This window comes from Silurus meridionalis, chromosome 13, assembly GCF_014805685.1.
Source record: "Silurus meridionalis isolate SWU-2019-XX chromosome 13, ASM1480568v1, whole genome shotgun sequence".
Classification (NCBI taxonomy): domain Eukaryota; kingdom Metazoa; phylum Chordata; class Actinopteri; order Siluriformes; family Siluridae; genus Silurus; species Silurus meridionalis.
This window is the reverse complement of record NC_060896.1, coordinates 28,281,777-28,287,776: the sequence shown is the minus strand read 5'-3', so window position 1 is coordinate 28,287,776 and position 6,000 is coordinate 28,281,777. Positions and strand designations below refer to the sequence as shown.

The following is a 6,000-nucleotide window of genomic DNA, read 5'->3' as shown; positions in this document are numbered from 1 at the left end:
AACACACTTCAGGAATGAAAAATATAAATAATATAAATCTAATAAATTGTTATTGATAATTAACAGATATAAAATGATGGTGCGTGTTTACATCATACACACAAACTGATTCGGAGACCAAACACTGAAGTTTGTTTTCTTCTGCTGCTTCTTCTTTCAGCTTGGGCACCTACACATTCCCTTAAAACCGTCCACTCCAAACGTGTAAAGTCCAGCTCAGTGAGTAGGAAGAGTCTTAAAAACATTTGGATCTGATTGGATCTGTTCCGAAATTTAAATGCTGTGCATCCATAGATTTCCTGAATCAAGAAGAGTTCAGATCCATCAAATTCTTCCCTTTCGTGTGATTAGATAGATTAAGAGGATGAAGAGTGGAAAGTCGGTTGCAGTGGAGTTTTTAACCAGATTGTTTAACAGGATGTTGGAAGGTGAGAAGATGCCTGAGGAATGGAGAAGGAATGTGTGGGTACTGATCTTTAAGCATAAGGGAGATGTGCAGACCTGCAGTAACTACAGGGAAATTAAGTTGATCAGTCACACCATGAAGTTATGGGAAAGAGTAGTGGAAGCCAGGCTCAGAGAAGAGGTGACCATCTGTGAGCAACAGTATGGTTTTATTCCGAGGAAGAGCACCACAGATGCATTATTTGCTTTGAGAATGTTGATGGAGAAGTATAGAGAAGGTCAGAAGGAGCTGCATTGTGTGTTTGTGGATTTAGAGAAAGTGTACGACAGGGTGGAGAGAGGAGTTGTGGTATTGTGTGAGGAAATCAGGTGTGTCAGAGAAGTATGTGAGGGTGGTGCAGGACATGTATGAGGACAGTGTGACAGCAGTGAAGTGTGCAGTGGGAACGACAGACTGGTTCAAGGTGGAGGTTGGACTGCATCAAGGATCGGCTCTGAGCCCTTTCCTGTTTGGAGTGGTGATGGACAGGTTGATGGACAAGGTCAGACAGGGGTCTCCATCGACTATGATATTTGCCAATGATATTGTAATTTGTGGTGAGAGTAGTGAGCAGGTGGAGAAGATCCTGGAGAGGTGGAGGTACATGCTGGAGAGAAGGGGAATGAAAGTCAGTAGGAATAAGACAGAGTACATGTGTGTGAATGAGAGGGAGGGCAGTGGAGGGGTGTGGTTGCAGGAAGAAGAGGTGAGAAGGTGGAGGAGTTCAAGGAACCTGGGGTCAACAGTGCAAAGTAATGGAGAGTGTGTTAGAGAAGTGAAGAAAAGAGTGCAGGCAGGGTGGAGTGGGTGGAGAAGAGTGATAGCAGGAGTGATTTGTGATAGAAGAGTATCTGTGAGAGTGAAAGCAAAAGTTTATAGGACTGTGGTGAGACCTGAGATGTTGTATGGATTAGAGACAGTGGCATTGAGTAAAAGACAGGAGGTGGAGCTGGAGGTAGCAGAGCTGAAGATGTTGAGATGTTTGTTGGGAGTGATGTCGATGGACAGGATTAGAAGTGAGTTTATTAGAGGGACAGCGCATGTAGGACGTTTTGGAGACTGAGGTGAGGGAGGTGAGATTGAGATGGTTTGGACATGTGCAGAGGAGGGACATGGGGTATATCAGTAGGAGAATGCTGAGGATGGAGACACCAGGAAGGAGGAAAAGAGGAAGACCAAGGAGAAGGTTTATGGATGTGGTGAGGGAAGACATGCAGGTAGTTGGTGTGAAAGAGGCAGATGTAGAGGACAGGGGGGTATGGAGACGGAGGATCCGCTGTGGCGCCCCCTAATGGGAGAAGCCGAGAAAAGAAGAAGAAGAGAGTTAGCCCAGTGTCACTGTAGAAACTCACTCCGTAACAGAAATATGATTTGTAGTGTGGTGTTTTGCACATGCGTGAAATCATGGTGAATTCCTGGTGATCATCACGCTGGGGATATGGATTTGTTTTATGTGCGGCTCCAAAGATTTCTCTTAAAAGGAGGAAATCCTGTGACGGATGGAAGGAATGAAGACATAAAAGTGTACTGAAATAAGTAGAACATATCTTTGGAAAATTAAATAAATGTCAAACACACATACACAATTTGATGTACTCTTTCATTTATTTAATTTTATTTTAAACAAGCAGGCATTTTATTTAAAATTGTTTACAGATGTGAACTGTTCAAGGCCCACAAATGTTAATAATAAAAAATGACAATAAATGTTATGTTGTGCATTTATTCCCCCGCAACTGTACCGAAACTGAACCGAATCGTGACTTAAAAACCGAGATACATACCGAGTTGTGTGTACCGTTACACCCCTAATACATACTGTGTGTGTGTGTGTGTGTGTGTGTGTGTGTGTGTGTGATTAATCCGTGTTCGGCTGCTCAGGTCTGCAGTGTGTGACAAACTCCAAAACATTCGAGTCTGGCAGCTGAGAGTCGGTGGTGAAGATAAGGAGAAGGAAACCCGTGGATGAAGCGGAACTCGTTCCCCGGTTAAGAGAAGCGGGGGCTCCGCCGACACGCGGCACCGCGATGCCCCGGGACTGAGTGCGGTTCCTCTGATCGCTGACGTGCGTGACATTCGTGCGCGCGCGCGTGTGAGTGAGTGTGTGTGCGCGTGTTCTGACATGCGGGAGACGGCGGCGAGCTCCTTCCTCTCTCCAGCCGCGCAGGACAAAGATGGCAGCAGCAGCAGCAGCAGTGCCCGCAGACGGTCCGCGCTCTGACTGCTGCTAGCCAACCCCCCCGAGTGTGTACGATGTCTGGAGGAACACTGGAGCTCACCGACTCTCACTCCACGTGAAGGTAAGGACTCTACGGCTCGCGGCCTCGCGCCTCCGCCTGCCTCTCGGACCGCATCCGGTGATCCAGCGTCCGTCGGTCCTTCTTTTTTAATCCATACCTGTATTCTATAAACCCCGCCCCCTTGTACTATTATTAGCTAAAAAAGACAGGCCTTCTGCTTTGCCATTGGCGGGGAGAACTTCTTGCTTGACATGACGTAAGGACGTTGTAACGAATTAACCAATTACAGCAAAGGGGCGGGAGTTACCGAAAACAGATGGGATAAGAACCTGATCACTCGCCGTCCAACTGTTTACCGTGCGAGCGAAAATGTTTGTTTTTATTTCTTTATACACGCATTTCTACAATCCCACGCACATATAACCGGATCACAGGGTTATATATATACAGAATATTTACCCAACTTCGCTAAAGAAAAAACAAAACAACCCTAGCTAGCTTAGCTTCTAACTTCGCCGTCACCTAAAATGAAAAGTTCGCAGTAAAATCACTCCGGTTTGGATAAAAATCAGATCTCGGATTAGGTTTTAATGACAAAAAATACTTTTATATAGCGATATAACGCATCCTAAACCGTTTTAGCAGTGCACTTCATAAACTGTATCAGTCTTGTCGTTTCATTTGCAGCTTTGCCACGTGTCGTAAACTTGTTATAACGCGTTATACGGCGCGTTTATGCTCTATAATAACCCTATTCTCCACTGTGGTGAAGGGAAATTGGAAATAAATCGCTCCGAGTGTCGCCAGCGCTATTTATAACTAATCGCGGTTACACGTCTAATAACGTCTAAAGGGCACTAGAAAGGGCGCAGGAGCCAGCGGTACTGTACACACTGTATGTAGGGGGCCTAAGTAGGGAGCGAGTGTTTATTAGGTGTTAAGGCGCCGTGCAGGTCCTATCATATCGAATTCTATATACACAGTTAAATCAAGCAGGCGTGTTGCCAGGTCTGTACTTTTTCGATTAAAAAAAAAGAATGAGAGCGAGAAATCCAAAAAGTATTTTTACACAAAACACACACACACACACACACACACACACACACACACACACACACACACAATATTAAATAAAATAATTATTTTATATTAATGCTAAGGAAACGCATTAACATGTTGGTAATACGCATGTAATAACAGTGTCACAGAGAAGATTCCTGTGTGATTTGTCGCTCAGTCCGGACTGTATCGTAATAATAACAATAACTGTAATTAATCATTTCGTTCCTGTTCTGCAGAAAAGTTCATGTTGGTTCCAGAAAGAATTGAAGAATGTCCATGCATTTAACAGCAAATACGAGATGATATATTTAAATATTTTCAGCTTGAACGATGTAACAACAATATAGATTTAACTGTTTAATGAGGAAAATATTTAATACTTGTTATTTAAAGAGAAAGTTAGTCATCAAAATGACATTTGTTGTGCTAAAGAAATTGCATAAGGGATTTAATTACATGATCTGGCAACCCAAATAGACCGTTTAATGAAAACTTGTTGACTTCTTGCTGACAGGAACGTTGTGTTTGTGTCTGAGACACACACACACACACACACACACACACACACACACACACACACACACACAGAGCCATTAAGAATGATTTCATTCACTGACAATAAACTGCAGCTTGAGTCATGCGAAAATCATCTGTCTGTCTGCCTGTCTTTCTGTCTCTTCTGTCTGTCCCTGTCTGTCTGTCCCTGTCTGTCTGTCTGCCTGTCTGTCTGTTTGTCTGCCTGTCTTTCTGTCTCTGTCTGTTTGTCTGCCTGTCTTTCTGTCTCTGTCTGTCTGTTTGTCTATCTGTCTGTCTGTCCCTGTCTGTCTGTCTGTCTGTCTGTCTGCCTGCCTGCCTGCCTGCTTGTCTGTTTGTCTGCCTGTCTTTCTGTCTCTCTCTGTCTGTTTGTCTATCTGTCTGTTTATTTATTAATTGATTAATGATTGATTGGAACACAGGTCACATTGCTTTTCCACCTCATTAACTTTCTTCATAAGTTAATTAGTTAATAATTAAAGAGATCAGTAAGTAACCTGTAGCCGGCAACTTCCTGTTTATAAATATTACACTTACCGATTTTGACTTTGCACCTTTGTGAATAAATTATTTTGTGTAACTTTAGTTCACATAATAAACTTCTGAGAAGTTTTAAGTATGTACACACACACACACACACACACACACACACACACACAAATGTTATGGCATTTATTATTGTAATCTCCCAGTGCATATCAAAAGAAAAAATAACTTCCTGTTGACTTTCCAGGAAATTGACAGTTGCCATAAATCTAAACTCATTAAACATGTTTATACTGAATATTTATATAGTTTACAAGATATTTCTGTTCGTTTTAAAATGTAAAAATAGTAAAAAAAAAAAACAATAATAGTTTTTTTTTCACTTTATAATATCTATTGAAAAATGTATTAGAATAAGATTTACAATTTATAAAATTTATACAAATCTAAAATAAAAAAAGGGGTAATGTTCCCCGTCACTGGTTGCGTTTCGAGTTCATGATCGTAGCTTTAATGCTGTTTTACATTTTCATCTCTGAGATCCAGAGCGGCTTGTATCTCGAACAGGACTCAGAACCGCTCTTTTTGAAGACACACAGAAGAAGGTTCCTCACGTGCTCCTCCTTCAGTTTGTCACATGAGCGCTCAGATCCAAATCGAATCTAATCAGGACGGTTAAAAGTCACGGGATGTGAGAACAGAGTGCTCTCTCTGACGGAGGAGAATCAGACCACGTTCACGAGACGCCGCTAAAACTCGTCATGATCGTGTACATGATCATGGACTACGTGTTACAGATGCTGCAGGGCCGAGAGGCGGAGCTTAACGAGTAAACGTGTTCGGCTGAAGGAACAGAGCGAATAAAATTATTTTGTTACTAAATAGTTCTCGTTGAGAAAATGATTTTTTAGATCCCTCAAAACCCCAAGGGTGTTGTGTTGACAAATCTGTCAGTGTGAACAGTCTTGTGTTGTTGTTTTTGACCCCAGGACCTCCGGAGGTGAAAACCTGGTAGAAATGCTGTTCGAGCGTTTTATATAACAGCATTGTGTGAAGGAGCGGATCAGCCGCTAGCGCTCCAGCGGTCATTATTTTTGTGACATCATGATTTAAAGTGTTTTATTTATTTTTATTTTTCAACACTGACTATTTCTCTACCTGGATTCACCTGCTCATCATCAGCAATCAATCATTTTCTTATTATAAACGTCACACTTTATCGCTGCCTTCGTT

The 6,000-nt window shown here is 42.3% G+C and overlaps 1 protein-coding gene across 1 annotated transcript in view; it reads left to right on the top strand.

Moving 5' to 3' along the window:
- The first annotated feature begins 2,046 nt into the window (after positions 1–2,046).
- Positions 2,047–6,000, top strand: part of hipk3b (homeodomain interacting protein kinase 3b) — a 38,631-nt gene continuing 34,677 nt past the window's right edge. Inside the window, exon 1 of the mRNA XM_046863844.1 lies at positions 2,047–2,745. The gene's annotated coding sequence lies outside the window, so the exon portion shown is untranslated. The remainder of the gene's footprint in view (positions 2,746–6,000) is intronic.